The 21,286-nt window shown below is 39.0% G+C and overlaps 1 protein-coding gene across 2 annotated transcripts in view; it reads left to right on the forward strand.

The window, feature by feature from the left end:
* The first annotated feature begins 1,115 nt into the window (after positions 1-1,115).
* The window catches only part of LOC134527388 (uncharacterized), a 78,194-nt gene continuing 58,023 nt past the window's right edge, over positions 1,116-21,286 (forward strand). Inside the window, exon 1 of one of the 2 annotated variants that reach the window (XM_063360039.1) lies at positions 1,116-1,439. The gene's annotated coding sequence lies outside the window, so the exon portion shown is untranslated. The remainder of the gene's footprint in view (positions 1,440-21,286) is intronic. The other variant, XM_063360038.1, reaches the window with a different exon arrangement.

The following is a 21,286-nucleotide window of genomic DNA, read 5'->3' on the forward strand; positions in this document are numbered from 1 at the left end:
ATTGATATAGTATGCTCACTAATATACGTATCTGTTTTTTTTTAATTTTTAGTTTTTTATAAAATCGTAATCTTTTAATGTATGAAAACACTAGTTACTAATTGTTTTCGGGAAAAAAAGTCCTAATGTTGATTACATCTGTTATTAGTGTCAACTGAGAATTTATTTGCATTTTCATAGCTGTTAGGTGCACAAATATAAATATTATATCTTGTATTAATGTACTTTTTAATATTAAAATATCATTAGTTTTATTATTGAACGAGACGGTGCACGCACTGCGCACTGAGTATACTTTGATGTAGGACAATAAACAAAACGACTCGTAACAATTTCGCTCTGCCCTGCGCCTCTCCTTCAACGCATTCCCCTGCGCTTCCTCCCCTACATTATTTCCCTTCTTTATCCCTTATTCGTCGTTCCTGCTCCCTCCCCTTTCACAAGCTCCGCCCAAGTGACCGTCATCTGCGATCGGGTTCTGCGCACATTGGCCGTGGTGTTGTTCCAGGCGAATTCTGAACAGATACTAAAGTACTTGATACTTTTCAAGTGTACTCATTTGTCGTTCCTGATACAGGCTCGTATCAGTGCCAAAGTATCAGGTTGATACTTTTCGACCCACCTCTAATCTATGCACATTTATGTAAACAAACAAAGCCTATAGTCTCTCGTGGACGCAGTTATCCCAAAATAACACGCACGATAGCCGGCCGCTACATCGTTTCAAATGGGAATTTTTCTTCGAGTAACCTTAAGGTGGGTCTACACTATATAACAAAAACATGTTATATTTGTAACATGTTATATAACAAGTTACACAACTTGTTTCATTAAATGTTACATAACAAGTTAAATAATAAGTTATATAACAAGTAATACAACTTGTTTCATAACATGTTACATGTTTTTAAACATGCATACAAGTGTGGATAAACGGCCAACATGTTATACAACAAGTTATTTAACTTCCTTTGATCTTTACCGACACTGCATGGGAAACATATAACTTGTTTTATAACACTTATTTTGTTATAAAACATGGTGTTATATAACAATTTTCTTCATGTTTTCATAACAAGTTATATAACTTTGTTGTATAACTTGTAATATAATTTTCATTCTTTTCATTTTGTAACATGTTGTATAACTTTGTAATATAACATTTTATAACTTGTTTTGTTATACAGTGTAGACCCACCTTTACAACTGCTGTTTGAGATCCCGGTTTCATACAAAAGACGAATGAGCTCTCCATAATATATTTGTTCATTGCTTGTATATATTAAAATATATATATCTACTCTATGGAAAATTTGTAATTAGAGTGCATGAAATAGGAAAATGATGAATCCAACCATTGACGTGTCGTTAAGCGGTATATAAAGCATGGTGTCGGGACAAAGAATTGTGCAAGACTTATGAGAAAATTACTTTATCAGGTGAGATTGAGTTTACATTCTACATAGTGCTTATTATTTTATTTTATTTATTTTTTATTTATTATCTTCTTGTTTTATACACTCACAAGGTGAAATAGTTGTCAATTGATAACAATATTGTAAATGATAAAAATCATAAACAATATAGTAAACATCACACAAGGTATAAAAATGACATATTATGTAAAAGCTAATAAATATAAAACAAAAATACACAATAAAAAAATAAAATTGACAAGACAATTAATAAGTATCTATACATTAATCACAATTATGAGAAGATATTAGATATTCATCCACACTGTAATAGGCTTTCTTAATAAGAAATTGTTTTAAACTTTCTTTGAAAACTGGAAATGTATTTATTTTAAAAGATAATTGAAGATATATAGGAAGTTTATGTATTAATTTTGCTGCTGAAAAATAAGGATTCTTTTCATATAATGTTGTTTGATAAGATTTAAAAAAATATCAGCCTTTTTTCGAGTATTATAAAAGTGGATATCATTATTATGGGGAAACTTAATGTTTGTTAACCCAAAAATTATTGTTTGATACCGAGGATAACTTAGATTCGAATCTCAGATTCGAATCTAAAAAATTCTCGGAAGGCACAATAATTATCGTACACGGCATAAAAAAACACAATAATGCGTTTGTGCAACAACGGCGTAAGTAAATTCCTTTAAATAATACGTGTATAACAGGGGCAAGAAATGATATCTACATGTTTATTCGACTACATTCACCTTTAAGAACTCCTCGCTGTGTTTAAAGCGACGTATCAGGTACGGATTTATATATATATTATATATATGTTTATTTTACAGGCCTCTGAACTTAGCATTTTAACACCATCATGGGACCAAAATGCCAAGTTTGAAGGCCTATAACACAGGACTCGAATTTAGTACAGCATAGAGAGTACATTCACCTTAAAGAACACCTTGCTGTGTTTAATACGACGTATCAGATTCGGATTTATATATGTTTGCGTTGAATTTACCGGCCTCTGAACTTAGCATTTTACAACCATCATGGGACGAAAATGCCAAGTTTGAAGGCCTATAACAAAGAACTCGAATTTGGTACAGCATAGCGACTACATTACCCTTAAAGAACAACTTGCTGTGTTTAATACGACGTATCAGATTCGGATTTATATATGTTTGCGTTGAATTTACCGGCCTCTGAACTTAGCTTTTTACAACCATCATGGGACGAAAATGCAAAGTTTGAAGGCCTATAACAAAGAACTCGAATTTGGTACAGCATAGCGACTACATTACCCTTAAAGAACAACTTGCTGTGTTTAATACGACGTATCAGATTCGGATTTATATATGTTTGCGTTGAATTTACCGGCCTCTGAACTTAGCTTTTTACAACCATCATGGGACGAAAATGCCAAGTTTGAAGGCCTATAACACAGGACTCGAATTTGGTACAATATAGCGACTACATTCACCTTAAAGAACACCTTGCTGTGTATAATACGACGTATCAGATTCGGATTTATATATGTTTGCGTTGAATGTACGTGTCTCTGAACTTAGCATTTTACAACCATCATGGGACGAAAATGCAAAGTTTGAAGGCCTATAACAAAGAACTCGAATTTGGTACAGCATAGCGACTACATTACCCTTAAAGAACAACTTGATGTGTTTAATACGACGTATCAGATTCGGATTTATATATGTTTGTGTTGAATTTACCGGCCTCTAAGAGTAGTATTTTACAACCCAGATCAGTCGAAAATGTCACGTTTGAGGGGCTATAACAAAGAACTCGAATTTGGTACAATATAGCGACTACATTCACCTTAAAGAACACCTTGCTGTGTATAATACGACGTATCAGATTCGGATTTATATATGTTTGCGTTGAATGTACGTGTCTCTGAACTTAGCATTTTACAACCATCATGGGACGAAAATGCCAAGTTTGAAGGCCTATAACAAAGAACTCGAATTTGGTACAATATAGCGACTACATTCACCTTAAAGAACACCTTGCTGTGTTTAATACGACGTATCAGATTCGGATTTATATATGTTTGCGTTGAATTTACCGGCCTCTGAACTTAGCATTTTACAACCATCATGGGACGAAAATGCCAAGTTTGAAGGCCTATAACACAGGACTCGAATTTGGTACAGCATAGCGACTACATTCACCTTAAAGAACAACTTGCTGTGTTTAATACGACGTATCAGATTCGGATTTATATATATTTGCGTTGAATTTACCGGCCTCTGAACTTGGTTTTTTACAACCATCATGGGACGAAAATGCCAAGTTTGAAGGCCTATAACACAGGACTCGAATTTGGTACAATATAGCGACTACATTCACCTTAAAGAACACCTTGCTGTGTATAATACGACGTATCAGATTCGGATTTATATATGTTTGCGTTGAATGTACGTGTCTCTGAACTTAGCATTTTACAACCATCATGGGACGAAAATGCAAAGTTTGAAGGCCTATAACAAAGAACTCGAATTTGGTACAGCATAGCGACTACATTACCCTTAAAGAACAACTTGATGTGTTTAATACGACGTATCAGATTCGGATTTATATATGTTTGTGTTGAATTTACCGGCCTCTAAGAGTAGTATTTTACAACCCAGATCAGTCGAAAATGTCACGTTTGAGGGGCGATAACAAAGAACTCGAATTTGGTACAATATAGCAACTACATTCACCTTAAAGAACACCTTGCTGTGTATAATACGACGTATCAGATTCGGATTTATATATGTTTGCGTTGAATGTACGTGTCTCTGAACTTAGCATTTTACAACCATCATGGGACGAAAATGCAAAGTTTGAAGGCCTATAACAAAGAACTCGAATTTGGTACAGCATAGCGACTACATTACCCTTAAAGAACAACTTGATGTGTTTAATACGACGTATCAGATTCGGATTTATATATGTTTGTGTTGAATTTACCGGCTTTTAAGAGTAGTATTTTACAACCCAGATCAGTCGAAAATGTTAAGTTTGAGGGGCTATAACAAAGAACTCGAATTTGGTACAATATAGCGACTACATTCACCTTAAAAAACACCTTGCTGTGTTTAATACGACGTATCAGATTCGGATTTATATATGTTTGCGTTGAATTTACCGGCCTCTGAACTTAGCATTTTACAACCATCGTGGGACGAAAATGCCAAGTTTGAAGGCCTATAACACAGGACTCGAATTTGGTACAGCATAGCGACTACATTCACCTTAAAGAACACCTTGCTGTGTTTAATACGACGTATCAGATTCGGATTTATATATGTTTGCGTTGAATTTACCTGCCTCTGAACTTAGCATTTTACAACCATCATGGGACGAAAATGCCAAGTTTGAAGGCCTATAACAAATAACTCGAATTTGGTACAATATAGAGACTACATTCACCTTACAGAACACCTTGCTGTGTATAATACGACGTATCAGATTCGGATTTATATATGTTTGCGTTGAATGTACGTGTCTCTGAACTTAGCATTTTACAACCATCATGGGACGAAAATGCCAAGTTTGAAGGCCTATAACAAAGAACTCGAATTTGGTACAATATAGCGACTACATTCACCTTAAAGAAAACCTTGCTGTGTTTAATACGACGTATCAGATTCGGATTTATATATGTTTGCGTTGAATTTACCGGCCTCTGAACTTAGCATTTTACAACCATCATGGGACGAAAATGCCAAGTTTGAAGGCCTATAACACAGGACTCGAATTTGGTACAGCATAGCGACTACTTTCACCTTACAGAACACCTTGCTGTGTATAATACGACGTATCAGATTCGGATTTATATATGTTTGCGTTGAATGTACGTGTCTCTGAACTTAGCATTTTACAACCATCATGGGACGAAAATGCCAAGTTTGAAGGCCTATAACAAAGAACTCGAATTTGGTACAATATAGCGACTACATTCACCTTAAAGAAAACCTTGCTGTGTTTAATACGACGTATCAGATTCGGATTTATATATGTTTGCGTTGAATTTACCGGCCTCTGAACTTAGCATTTTACAACCATCATGGGACGAAAATGCCAAGTTTGAAGGCCTATAACACAGGACTCGAATTTGGTACAGCATAGCGACTACATTCACCTTAAAGAACACCTTGCTGTGTTTAATACGACGTATCAGATTCGGATTTATATATGTTTGCGTTGAATTTACCTGCCTCTGAACTTAGCATTTTACAACCATCATGGGACACAAAATGCCAAGTTTGAAGGCCTATAACAAAGAACTCGAATTTGGTACAGCATAGCGATTACATTACCCTTAAAGAACAACTTGCTGTGTTTAATACGACGTATCAGATTCGGATTTTTATATGTTTGCGTTGAATGTACGTGTCTCTGAACTTAGCATTTTACAACCATCATGGGACGAAAATGCAAAGTTTGAAGGCCTATAACAAAGAACTCGAATTTGGTACAGCATAGCGACTACATTACCCTTAAAGAACAACTTGATGTGTTTAATACGACGTATCAGATTCGGATTTATATATGTTTGTGTTGAATTTACCGGCTTTTAAGAGTAGTATTTTACAACCCAGATCAGTCGAAAATGTCAAGTTTGAGGGGCTATAACAAAGAACTCGAATTTGGTACAATATAGCGACTACATTCACCTTAAAAAACACCTTGCTGTGTTTAATACGACGTATCAGATTCGGATTTATATATGTTTGCGTTGAATTTACCGGCCTCTGAACTTAGCATTTTACAACCATCGTGGGACGAAAATGCCAAGTTTGAAGGCCTATAACACAGGACTCGAATTTGGTACAGCATAGCGACTACATTCACCTTAAAGAACACCTTGCTGTGTTTAATACGACGTATCAGATTCGGATTTATATATGTTTGCGTTGAATTTACCTGCCTCTGAACTTAGCATTTTACAACCATCATGGGACGAAAATGCCAAGTTTGAAGGCCTATAACAAATAACTCGAATTTGGTACATTATAGCGACTACATTCACCTTACAGAACACCTTGCTGTGTATAATACGACGTATCAGATTCGGATTTATATATGTTTGCGTTGAATGTACGTGTCTCTGAACTTAGCATTTTACAACCATCATGGGACGAAAATGCCAAGTTTGAAGGCCTATAACAAAGAACTCGAATTTGGTACAATATAGCGACTACATTCACCTTAAAGAAAACCTTGCTGTGTTTAATACGACGTATCAGATTCGGATTTATATATGTTTGCGTTGAATTTACCGGCCTCTGAACTTAGCATTTTACAACCATCATGGGACGAAAATGCCAAGTTTGAAGGCCTATAACACAGGACTCGAATTTGGTACAGCATAGCGACTACATTCACCTTAAAGAACACCTTGCTGTGTTTAATACGACGTATCAGATTCGGATTTATATATGTTTGCGTTGAATTTACCTGCCTCTGAACTTAGCATTTTACAACCATCATGGGACACAAAATGCCAAGTTTGAAGGCCTATAACAAAGAACTCGAATTTGGTACAGCATAGCGATTACATTACCCTTAAAGAACAACTTGCTGTGTTTAATACGACGTATCAGATTCGGATTTTTATATGTTTGCGTTGAATGTACGTGTCTCTGAACTTAGCATTTTACAACCATCATGGGACGAAAATGCCAAGTTTGAAGGCCTATAACACAGGACTCGAATTTGGTACAGCATAGCGACTACATTCACCTTAAAGAACACCTTGCTGTGTTTAATACGACGTATTAGATTCGGATTTATATATGTTTGCGTTGAATGTACGTGTCTCTGAACTTAGCATTTTACAACCATCATGGGACGAAAATGCCAAGTTTGAAGGCCTATAACAAAGAACTCGAATTTGGTACAATATAGCGACTACATTCACCTTAAAGATCACCTTGCTGTGTATAATACGACGTATCAGATTCGGATTTATATATGTTTGCGTTGAATGTACGTGTCTCTGAACTTAGCATTTTACAACCATCATGGGACGAAAATGCCAAGTTTGAAGGCCTATAACAAAGAACTCGAATTTGGTACAATATAGCACCTACATTCACCTTAAAGAACACCTTGCTGTGTTTAATACGACGTATCAGATTCGGATTTATATATGTTTGCGTTGAATTTACCGGCCTCTGAACTTAGCATTTTACAACCATCATGGGACGAAAATGCCAAGTTTGAAGGCCTATAACACAGGACTCGAATTTGGTACAGCATAGCGACTACATTCACCTTAAAGAACACCTTGCTGTGTTTAATACGACGTATCAGATTCGGATTTATATATGTTTGCGTTGAATTTACCTGCCTCTGAACTTAGCATTTTACAACCATCATGGGACGAAAATGCCAAGTTTGAAGGCCTATAACAAAGAACTCGAATTTGGTACAATATAGCGACTACATTCACCTTAAAGAACACCTTGCTGTGTATAATACGACGTATCAGATTCGGATTTATATATGTTTGCGTTGAATGTACGTGTCTCTGAACTTAGCATTTTACAACCATCATGGGACGAAAATGCCAAGTTTGAAGGCCTATAACAAAGAACTCGAATTTGGTACAGCATAGCGACTACATTCACCTTAAAGAACACCTTGCTGTGTTTAATACGACGTATCAGATTAGTAGATGTATATAGTTCGTATGAAGACAGTGGAGGGGGGAGTGGGATAAGGGGATCCGCGGCAGCCACCTTAAGGCTTCGCTTCATCAGCCATGTTGGATTACGTCAATTCCGCCGGCCATGCACGCACGAAAAAGTTTCCTGTTACGTTCATCAGCCATGTACGCACGAAAAAATGCCCCGTTACAGTAGATGGAAATAGCCGATTCAAGGACAGGCGCAGGATCCAAGAGCCGACCTTGAACATTGACTTTGACCTTGAACATTGACCTTGAACCTTGACCTTTAACTATGACCTTGAACTTTGACCTTGATTTTTAACTATGACCTTGAACATTGACTTTGACCATGAACATTGACCTTGAACCTTGACCTTTGTTCTTGACCATGCAAATTTGACCTTGACATTTAACTTTGACCTTGACATCTAAATTTGACCTTGACCTTGAAATTTGATCTTGACCTTGAAATTTGGTCCTGACATTGGAATTCGACCCTGACCTTTAGCCTTGCGACCCTCGATGTTGCCAACCTGATGACGTCATCTAATCAGTATGCTAATCCATATGCTAATTTATGCTAACCTAACCAAACCTAACCCATGCCAATCTATGCTAATCCATGCCAATCTATGCTAATCCATGTCAATCTATGCCAATCCGTATGCCAATATATGCTAATTCGTATACCAATCTATGCTAATCTGTATGCCAATCTATGCTAATCCATATGCCAATCTATGCTAATCCATATGTTAATCCATGCTAATCCATCCGCCATTTTGTATTTCTAGAATTTTCCACCAACTTAGAATCGTGACATCACCGTTGCACTTTTCGTCACTGCCGCCATCTTTGATTCGAATTTTTTTTCGAACTTCAACTTTTCGAAATTTGATGTAAACATCAGCTGCCATCTTTTGCCTTCCTTAATGCATACCTAAGGCGCCACATTTGAAATTAAAATTATTATACAGCAGCCATCTTTAATTCCAGCACAGACTACCAGATGGTGCTAAATTCAAAAATTAGTTGCCAGAGGCGCCAATATCTTGGTTCTCAAGTTGGCTGGTAGATGTCGCTAGTATCGCGCGCCAAATTCAAAAATTAGTTGTCAGAGGCACCACCATCTTGGTTCTCAAGTTGACTGGTAGATGACGCCTCCGTCGCCATATTTTAGTTCATATAATCGATACCAGATGATGCCACCGTCGCCATCTTTAGTTCCTAGTGCTGCTACCAGAGCGTGCCACCGTCGCCATATTTTAGTTCATATAATCGATACCAGATGATGCCACCGTCGCCATCTTTAATTCCTAGTGTTGCTACCAGAGTGTGCCACCGCCGCCATCTTTAATTCTTAAAGTTACCGCCGGAGCGCACCACCGTCGCCATCTTTAATTCTTAAAGTTACTGCCGGATGGCGCCAAGTGTTATGTAGTCAGTCGAGACAAGTCGGGAACGAGTCGAGACAAGTCTAGACAGTCGAGACAAGTCGGGGGGACAAGACTAGACAAGTCGGTAGCCTGTATTCACCAAGTTCTCCGTTGCCGCCATCTTTAATTCAGAAAGTCGCTACCAGATGGCGCCACTGTCGGCCATATTTAATTCAAGGCATTGTCGCCGGATGACGCCAAGTTTGAATTTAAAAACCTACAAGTGTTATGCAATGTGTAACCAGTCGAGGCAAGTCGAGATAAGTTTGGAACATGAAGCCATATTCTAAACTACATTTATTATATATGTATGCCTTTATATGTTTAGGTTTGATGATAGAGTAATGCAAGGGAATGGCTTTTCATTTATATTTGCGACAAACAAACCATCCATCCGATTACATTATTACATTGGCCATATTGGATGATATCACCGTTACAATTTCCGTTACGGCCGCCATCTTTAAATATATTATCCGAGTTTAATGAAAAAAATTTTAAAATTTATAAAAAAAATAAATTTATAAAATTTTAATAAATTATTATTAAAAAAACAAACTTTTACGACACGGAGCTCGGAGTCCTCGGTTCGAACCTGGCGAGGGCAAAAAAAAATGGCGACCGATCCTTCCCTCGTGGTGGCTGCAGGCAGACTGACTCCCACCACTTTTTTTTTCAAAGTATATATAACGTCATCTAGTATGACGCCATGTCCGCCATCATGTCTTCGATGCTGGAAGCCATCATCATTGTATCGTCGGCGAGAGTACGCTGACGCCATGTTAGTTTAGTTCTTATCCGCTAGAGTGCAGTAATAATTTATTACTGTGACACCAGCCATCTTGAAATTATGCCGCCATCTTGAAAATCCGTAATTATTTAGCTAGGAATTCGGGAAAAAGTTCAAAATTCATTAAATAAATCACTCATTAATTTACATATTGATTCGATCCGCTCCTGTCCTCGGTTCGATACCCGATCGATGTAATAATGTTTAATTTTATGTAAAAAATAATAATTTCAATAAACCATGTTCAACATTCGTAAAGAGACTCTAAATCCTCTACGACCATCATCCTATCAGACATTAAGACCACCATATTGGAAATGCGTAATTTTAATGCTAGAGATTCGGGAAAAAGTTCAAAATTCAATAAATAAATTTGTAATCTATATATTGATTGATTAGATCGACTTAGGTCCTTGGTTCGTTCCCTGGCCGATACAAAACAACTTTAGTATTTTAAAAAAGTACCACTAAAGTGTCAGGTTTGAGAAAATAAAAAACACCGCAAGTTCTTTTAAAAAAACTTTTATTACATAAATTATACACTACCAAAAGTACAAAAAACGCACAGACAAATTACCAAAGTTTCGTGGATCTCTCGATTCAAAAAGTCTTCTTACTATACGGACTATGTCCTTTACATGACTTTAAATGTCTATTCAGTTTATCAGCTCGACATATTGGTACACCACAATTTGCACACAAAGTCGAATTATCGACTTCATTAAAAGGACAGTGATATATTTCGTGTCGTTGTGCACTTCGAATATTTGCCAATGTTTTGTTACAAAATATACAGCTTGATTCCGATGAATGTACAGCCAGTCTATCACAATTCCTGAGGTGCCGTTTTAATCTTCCATATTGTACAAACTTGCTTAAACACCTGTTGCACTGATATTTAATGCGTTCAGAGTTATTACTACAATTGTGTATTACATAATCCCATAATTTCAAGTTTTTGATCTTCTCACAGTTCGTGCAGTCGGGTGATGGAACACCGCTGGTTGCTCCTTCCTTCATCAATGCCACTGGAACTGTTGACAACCGTTGTAACACTGCTGACATGTTAACTTCTGAAGCCGTTGAGGTCTGCTCTGCGGAAGATGTTGCACGCGTCGAAATCTCCTGCTGTGCTGAGAGAGCAGGTGTAGCTGTAGACGTCGTTGTCATCGTGCTCTGCACTGATGATGGTAGACCTTCGATCCAGGTTGGTGTAGATAGTGGTAATGATGCCATCGAGTTCTCAAGAATAGCTAGATACCGGTCTATTATGTTATACAAGTCTAACTATCAGATCCGTTCATCACAGCAGCCAGAGACGGACTGAAGTCCTTATCACCAGGGTCTCACTTATATAGTCTCATCAGCTGGTACAACACACGAGTCAAAACAATAACCAGGTTCATTATACTCGCACTTTACTTTCTCGGAGCATTTTTTATAATGAAGATGTAAGCTATCAAGACGTGAAATTAGTTTTTTGCACTTATTACACTGAAACTGTATTCTTTTAACATTATTAGAACAACTGCTTCTTTCATGTCTTCGAGCATTTGAGGTGATAGTAAATGATGCGTCACAGTATTTGCACTGACGCAATGTACGCTCTTCATTAGTTGAAGAATCCATTGCTGATGATGAAACTTCAGCTGATGGTGGAACAGCACATATCGAAGTCTCCTCCAGTGTTGTCAGAGGCGTTGCCAACGGGATCTGCTCCAACATCGTCCGCGCTGAGGTCATGGTTCCCGTAGTCGATGGTACATCCTCCATCGAGTTCGACGTTAAAGTCGGTAAAGATGCCATCGAAATCTCAAGAACAGCTAATTGACACGACTCATGCACCAGAAGAAACACACTAGGCGATCCTTACACCGCCGACGTCAGTAACAAACTGAGCATCCTGCTGTCTAGGACTCGCTTATATACATGAGTAGTTGGAAAAGGGGGGTTCAAGCACAGGCGGAGGAGCCAGGAGCCGGCCGCCATCTTGGATGACGTCATCGGCGGCCATCTTGGATGACGTCATCATGACCTTTAACCTTGACCCTTGACCTTGCCAATCTATGCTAATCTATGCCAATCTACGCTAATCTATGCCAATCTACGCTAATCTATGCCAATCTATGCTAATCTATGCCAATCTATGCTAATCCATATGCTAATCTATGCTAATATGTATGCTAATCCATGCCAATCTGTATGCCAATCCATGCTAATCCATCCGCCATTTTGTATTTCTAGAAATTTCCACCAACTTCGAATCGTGACGTCACCGTTGCACTTTGTGTCACGGACGCCATCTTGGATTTGAATTTTTTTTCGAACTTTGAAATTCGATGTAAACATCAACCGCCATCTTGTTTTCGTCTGCTGGTGGCCGCCATCTTGTTTCCGTCTGCTGGAGGCAGCCATCTTGCGACGTCATATAGTTCTGTTGGTCGCCACCAGATAGCAGCAGGGATTATTTTATTTTATCTAAAATATTTTCAGTGCCGAGGCTGGGATTCGATCCATGGGACGTGAAAACGTCCAGGATGTCGTGGTTACGAGGCGGACACCTTGACCACTAGACCACGAGACCAATTGGGATATGGTGGAATAAATAATCTATATATGCCACGTACTGACTTCAAGTTTTATGATAAAAGGGGGGAGGGTGTCTTTGCCTTCCCAAATGCATGAAATTCAAATTATTATTATACCATCGCCATCTTTAATTCCAGCACAGACTACCAGATGGCACCAAATTCAAATATTAGTTAGGGAGTCGGCAGGCAGGTGTCGCATGCCGCCATCTTGGTTCTCAAGTTGGCTGGTAGATGTCGCTAGTATCGCGCGCCAAATTCAAAAATTAGTTGCCAGAGGCGCCGCCATCTTGGTTCTCAAGTTGGCTGGTAGATGTCGCTAGTATCGCGCGCCAAATTCAAAAATTAGTTGCCAGAGGTGCCGCCATCTTGGTTCTCAAGTTGGCTGGTAGATGGCGCCACCGTCGCCATATTTTAGTTCATACAATCGATACCAGATGACGCCACAATCGTCATATTTAGTTCCTAGTGTTGCTACCAGTGTGTGCCACCGTCGCCATCTTTAATTCTTAAAGTTACCGCCGGAGCGCGCCACCGTCGCCATCTTTAATTCTTAAAGTTACTGCCGGATGGCGCCAAGTGTTATGTAGTCAGTCTAGACAAGTCGGGATAAGTTTGGAACCTGTAGCCATATTATTATTAATTAATAATGTATGTTTATTAAATATGATAGAGTATTTATAAAATATTGGTGTTGTGTAGAGACTCTCTCTTCTTCTCGTAGTGGCGGAAGACATCTCGAAGGTAGTGTTAGAATTTATGTATTAAAGCAATCACTCTAGCTGAGGAGACTAATAACTTATAGTTACAATTCAATAATAGCGGCAATTAAATGTTTTGAAATTAAAGCAAACAACGTAAATGTTAAACACATATTTATTTAAATCTTATTACAAACAGCAAGGGGTAAGAACAATCGATGATTTAAAAGAAGTAAATAACGAGTAATAAAATCACATAATATTCACACACTACACATCATAGTGACAAAGGCAACATTAACTCGAGACCCAATTATACATAGTAGTATGGGTGGTCGAATAGCCAGAATTTAAGTAGCTGAACATTACAATGGGCGCAATGGAATTTGCCATACAGTTTTATACATTATTCCAGGCGGTTTCCATAAGTCTTTAAAAGTTTGTAGAAGCTAGGACAGTTTCTTTCATTATGTAAATCAACAATGTTGGCACTGCACAGTTCACTAAAGATACTTTTCTGTTTGTCTCCTAGGACGTATACTACATCTCCTTCAGGGTTGACGATGTCACATAACACTGATGAGATTTGGTCAAAGCTCACTTCACCTTCGTTCCACGAGAGTCCATGCACTTCATAAGTAAGTTTACAATTCTCGCTTTGCGACAGCCTGTCTAGTTCGGACCAGTCACATGGTGGTTTGAATATGTATTCATAGGTCCTCAATACATCACCGTCCTCGATGAACATTGCTGCAAGTTGCTTAACCACATACCCCTTTTGTGATGTGAGGCACTGAATGTTGCAGAGAAATAATGACATTTTTTTGCCAGTACTCACGATAACTGATGTGTGAAGCTGTGCTAGCTCTGCAAGGCTGATGCTAGTTCTACAGGTATGACTGCAAGGCTGCAGTGCTGATGTTGTCTCTAGGATGCTGAATGTCAGACTGGTTGTAACAACCTTTGGTGTCGTAGTACACACAAATTTACAATTCGTCTTCATCACTATCCCCCAAGCCACTATCCGTTCCTTCATCCACATCTTCGTTCACCTCTTGCGCTTCCTTTGCGGCCTCGATGCAGGTCATAACAGCATGATATAAATAGGTAATAAATACCTCTTCCTCAGGGAACTCAGTGAGAATGTTGAGGGTGGAGGATGTAAGGTGGTAATGTATATCATTAAAGTCCATACCTATGTAGCGACGTACTACATCCATTACAAATTCCCGAACATCGTCCATCGTAACACTGTTTAAATTACAATCGCAAACACTCTCCGCGTAAACACTGGTGGAAGCCATGATGATGAGAGCGTGGTTAGAAGCAGACTACCACGTTAGCGGAGCGATGCTGTGAGGCCCCAGAACTCGCTCGAAATAACCTGCACAACACATTCCAAAAACATGACGTAGCCTATGGTTGACGGCACAAACACCCTGAGTGGCTCTGCGTGTTTCCTCCTGCCCGAAAACGCTCTGCTGTGAAAGCCTCTTCCCGAGCACAGACGTAACTCCCGCAGCAGACAAAACAGGTGTATGCTACAGGAGCTAGAACAATTGAATAGCCAAATATATATTTAGACTACCCAACTTCATAAATGACATGAGATAATTCCTGTGCGATAATCATACTTTAAATGTTGTAATGTATGTATAAACAATAATCATGACTAAGTACTTGAAAAAAAAAATTTAAGTGAGGTGTTATTCACCTTTAGCGCTTCTCGATTTCTGTATCTGCTACCCACGAATTAAATTGAGACGGGAAACCCCACCATTTCACAAAAGACCGACCATTTCTTCGTTTGAGAACTTTCTCCACCAAATATGTGTCCGGATACATCGTAGGCTGGATCTCTTCAGCATAGAAGCCACCACGAATAGGCTTGTGGTCCAAGTCTTCGAGGTAGTAGGTCCTGGGTTCCGATTCACGAACGTGTGTCACACGGAAAAGTTCAGAACTCCAATTCGCCGTGAAACCTTTCTCAAAGACACCTTTCTGCTTGGAGATTCTCACAATGTCACCAACATTAGCTTTATGCTTGCGTGTATCTTTCTTCTTCGTGTTGGTGAATACAGTCCCAAGCAGACGATCATCCTTTGCATCTTTAGGCTTCATTTTCGTGGTAGAATGCACTGTGGAATTATATTCACTTATAAGTTTCGACAAAAGATCCAACCATTTGTAATTACCATTAACTGTGAACTGACGCCACATCTTGGTGCGCAATGTTCTGTTAAACCTTTCTACTACAGAAGCTTTAACATTACTAAATGTGGAGTAGTGATTGATACCATGGTTTTTCATCAAAACCTTGAAGGCTGCATTGTAAAATTCCTTGCCAAGATCTGTCTGTAGGTGTGACGGTATGCGCCCATCACGCAGAATGTCTGCCATAGCCTTGGTTACATCGGCTGCATTCTTCGATTGTACAGGTCTGGCCCAGGCAAACTTGCTATACACATCGATGACTGTTAGCATGTACTTGAAGCCCTTGTTTATTCGTGAATATGGAATCATCTCAACAAGGTCTGCCTGAAATAAATCATTAAGACCATACACTATAACCTTACGACGTTTGTAGTTCCGTCTTGCAGGAGCATGAAGCTCTCGGGCAATCCCAGCTTTACTCATGATATGTAACCTGCTTCACGCAGTTCTTCCAGAATAGAGAGTATTTCGTTATCATGACCACTATGTCCGGCTGATTGTGAAGCCAGTAACAAGCGAAGTCGAGAAACTAACTCGTTTGGATCATCCCAGTAAATATAGTCTCTTTTGCGCTTCAAATCAAATGTTTTTTGCACTAGTCCACTACCTTTCCGCTGCGACCCGATACCTCCAAACATGTGGTATATAATGCCGAATTTTGGATGTTCCAATGTCTTATACTGTCCAGTCAAAGCATTATTATTTTTAAAATATCCATTCGTGATTTCAAGTAAATGTCTATACTGTTTTAAGGCCATGTCGGAGTATACAGATGGATCTCGTGTGAATAGTAGTTCGTATAAGCCAGGTGCAGCCCGAAAAACTTCATCATTCACACGTACCTCACTTTTGGGGAGAAAGAATATTTCTGAATTACCTATAAACCATCTGTTTTTGCGACGATATACTCCATATATGACATCATTTACTCTAGGGTTAAAATTACTTAGATATGTTTGTGCTTCATCGGTATTGGATTCATCTGATGTAGTAGGTTCAGAATTCTGATGTTTCCTAGACCATAGATTCAGTGGTAAATCATCATCGCTGCTACTAGATGTAGCCTTAGGTTGAGGGTTTTTAAAAGTAGATTGTAAGGGTTCTTGTTTCACAATGGGTGTAGGTGCTACCTTTTCAAGTCGGGAAGTTATTGGTTGAAAAATAGCTTCATTGATTTCATTACGCTCTAGGCGAGCCCGTTTTGCTAATAAATATTTAGCACGTACATTCTTAATGACGTGGTCTAGCTTATCTGCCTCGAGCGACATAACTGAAGACAAACGAGATAACTGAAGTCTTATATAGCTCTAAACCCGAACCGCTAAAAGTGAGAGCAATCGCACTTGTGTACCCAGCTTTACATCCTACGATGTCTTAGGCTTAGTACGAGGAGCTATTGGTTTAGGAGTCGCAGGATTCGGTAGAGCTATTGGTTTAGGAGCAGCAGGCTTCGAACCTGTATTGATGAGAGAAAGTAATTTATATAAATCATTCTTCATGCTATCGACAGTGCGAGCCATTTGTGTAAACCGCTGAGTGTTATCTATGCTACTTACACTTATTGTCTGGAAAGCATCTGTTAAGTTTGATGTTAGCACATCTTTAACACTAGTCAAAATCGATTCACGCAACTTTCCTTCAAATGAAAAGAGCTTATTTTCCAACACCAAAGTAAACATGTCACTTAATTTTATTAGCATTTCAGAAAGATTTTTATTCAGTTGATCCACAGAGTGCTGCTTATTCGTTTCCATAGTATGCAAGTAGTTGGTAAGCTCTAATTGTACACTTCTCATGTTAGTGAGTGAGCTATTGAGTACAGTAAACCATTGCTTCAACTCATCCGAAATGGTTCTTAAGGCATGAGTAATCAATCCAGAAATACCGTCAACATAGTTTTTATTAACAGCATCATCAGGATCTTTAGGTGTAGCCACGCGTTTCAAACGTTTACCATCCGCACTGCATTGTCCATCATATGTAGGAATCAAACACGACTCATACTGACGTTTAAGACTCCCACCACCAAACTTGGAGACGCTATTGTTCATTCTTCAATGATGCACAACTATGAAGTGGTCGAAACCGCAACGATATCGTCCTTTAAGTAGGGGACTGTCCTTTACAATCACCAGAAACCCATGCTCATGTTTCCAGCATAATGAGCACATATCTTTAAAAATATTAAATGCCATGTCTGTGTTTACATGCTCATCATAAGCGTGACGTAAATTAAGTTCGTCCAAGCGGAAAAGTACTATAAAATTCGCGTTATCGCGGAGCAAATGTTTGGGTATACAGCTATATGTCTGACACAGGTATATGCAGTCTACCTTGGCATGTCTGCCCATGGAAAAGTACTCTTTAATTATGCCTTGCTTCTCGCATGCAACATCGTCGAAAATAATCACCGAATTAGGCTTCGCTTCGTCAGAGGGCACCACATTGGTATTATCGTTAAATGGAAAATACTCCACTCCTTCCACCGAGCGTAGAACATTGGCTAAGCGCAAGTACTTTGGCTGTTGTAGTGATTTAGAGTATAGGTACACGTTTTCGAACCGAAGACCATTTGGTTCCTCTAGTAAACTCAGTAGTACACACGTTTTTCCGCAGTTGGATGGGCCTGCGATTATGCATCGAACAGTTGAGGGTAATAAAGACCCATGTCGCGAATCACAAGCATCTACTTCATCATCATTAGTGATGCATACTGGTAACGACTCGCTCTGTGCTACGAGCTCCATGACACTGAGTGTAAACCTATAAAACAGGCATACTTATAAAGAATACTATCAGTTCGTTGTTATGACTCGAGCAAGAAGGAAGGTACAGAAAGGTGGAGGGTTAATAAATTCTGTTATTAACAAGCTACCAATTGAACTACACCTGCCAGGATATCAATACTGTGGTCCAGGGACGAAATTATCGAAACGACTAGCACGTGGTGACTCAGGCATAAATTCTCTAGACAAAGCATGCAAGCAGCATGATATTAGCTATTCGCAAAGCAATAATCTAAGTGACAGGCACATAGCAGATGGTATATTAGCAGACACAGCTGCGCAAATTGCAAAGAATTCAGGGACGAAATTCGGGGAGAAAGTTGCGGCTTGGGGTGTAAATAAAATCATGCTTGTTAAACGTAAACTTGGATCGGGCATGACACAAACCTATGAAGAAAAAACAGAATAGGAAAGCACCCATAAAGAAGGGTGGACTGTTGCCCTTTATTTTCCCAGCATTGGCTGCGCTAGGTAGTTTGATTGGTGGAGCTGCAGGCATAGCCAAATCTGTTAACACTGCTAAGAACCAGGTGAAATTGCTAAGTCAAAATGCTCAGCATAATGCTAAAATGCAGGCACTAGCACACATTTCAAAAAACGGGTCCGGCCTCTTCTTGCAACCTTACCCAGTGATGGGAGGAGGAGGAAGGCAGAAACCAAGAAGCAAGAAGAAGGGAAACAAGAAACAATAATAAAAAACTTACCGAAACGACCTCTTACCAATTTAGACTTAAAGATAGCAATAAAAAAATTAAAAATTCCCTACTTTAGAGATGTGTTTATGAGGAACAACCTACCAAGAAAACCATGGCATAACGAATGTGCTATTATTAATTTAGATTCCTCTGAAGGCCCTGGAAGTCATTGGGTTTCCTTTAGCAAGAAGGGTCTGAATGTTACATATTACGATAGTTTTGGAGATTTACCTCCACCCCTGGAACTAAGACAATATTTGAATCCATCAAATATAACCTACAACTATACTAGGCAGCAGAGAATAAACTCATGGAACTGTGGTCATTTATGCATACAGTTTCTGCTCTCTGTATATAAGAAACACAAGTGAGAGTTTAGGCTCACAGTTCAAAAACGAGGGAAAGTGGCACCACATAGAGAGACGTAATCGTATAACCTGAAATGTCGATCATGTTAATACTAACGGGAAACAGTTCGGAACTATGTTCCACACACTTTCCTCCATTGGAACTTAGTGGTGGAGAGTGGGAAATGGCTCTTGTCGACTTTCACAGCTATAATAGCATTCCTAATGTACATGAAACAAACCATAATTTTCGTTATATCTTAAAGGGTGAAGAGCAGTCCCACGAGCTGATTCTACCAACAGGCAGTTATGAAATTGCGGACATTGAGATGTATGTGAAACAAAAGCTACCAGCTAACATCATCTTCACACTAAGAGGCAACCCCAACACACTACAGTGTGCAATGTATAGTGATGCAGCAATAGATTTCCGTGCTAACGATACTCTACGAAGCATGCTTGGCTTTGAAGCTGGAATCTACAAGGAAGGAATAGTACATGAATCAACACTGGCTGTGAATATCCATCCAGTGAACGTCATACGTATTACAACCAATATCGTCGGTAACAGTTTTCTCAACGGAAAGGTAAACAGCACGCTACATGAGTTTGCTCCACTTGTACCACCCGGATATAAAATAACGGAACTACCAAAAAGCCTCATTTATACTCCAGTCACCGTCAAGAGAATACAGGAACTGATTGTGCGGGTTGTTGACCAGGACGGTTACCTAATTAACTTTCGAAACGAACAAATCACTTTACGTCTACATCTGAGGAAATATGGGCGTGAAATACTTTAATCTGTATAAAGGTAGGGGAGTGACGAAACCTAGAGTCAGTGGATCACGAGACCTCAAGCGACTAACACGTGTAAACGTACGCTTACTTAAGAATTTGGGGTATAAAGTTAATCAAAATGGCCGATAGTATTTTAGAAATTGAACAGCCGATACAATACGATGATGACATTACCAAAAGTGAATACCATTCTTATAGGCCATTCCTACATGGTCCCTATGAAGCAAGCTCTGAGGTAAGAATTTCAATACAAAATGCTGATATCTACACTCTAATCTCCAAGAGCATTCTACGCATACGTGGCACTTTCACCAAGGCAGATGGTACAGCACCGGATAATGCAAAAATTATAGACAATGGAATAATGCATATGATGAGTCGGATAGCATATGAGCTGAATGGTGTTTAGATTGATGAGTGTCGAGATGTGGGGACTGTATCTACCGTGAAAAACTACTTGTCACGCACAAGTGATGAAAATGGACTTAGTGAAATGTCCGGGTGGAGTCTCGAAGAGAACTACAGCATTCCTGTTACTGCAGCTGGACAGTTTGAGATTTGTGTGCCACTAAACCATCTGCTCGGATTCGCAGAAGACTATAAGTATATTATCATAAATGCAAAGCAAGAGCTAGTGTTAGTATTGGCAAATACATTTACTAATGCCATTGTAGATGTAAGTGTCCAACCACAACAAGTGTCACTAACTCTAAATAGCTTCGAATGGCTTGTTCCACAGATCACTGTTTCACCATCCCAAAGAACACGGCTTCTTCGACTGGTGGAGAAGGGAAAAAATATCGACCTAGCTTTTAG

The sequence above is a fragment of the Bacillus rossius genome, chromosome 1 (assembly GCF_032445375.1).
Source record: "Bacillus rossius redtenbacheri isolate Brsri chromosome 1, Brsri_v3, whole genome shotgun sequence".
Classification (NCBI taxonomy): domain Eukaryota; kingdom Metazoa; phylum Arthropoda; class Insecta; order Phasmatodea; family Bacillidae; genus Bacillus; species Bacillus rossius.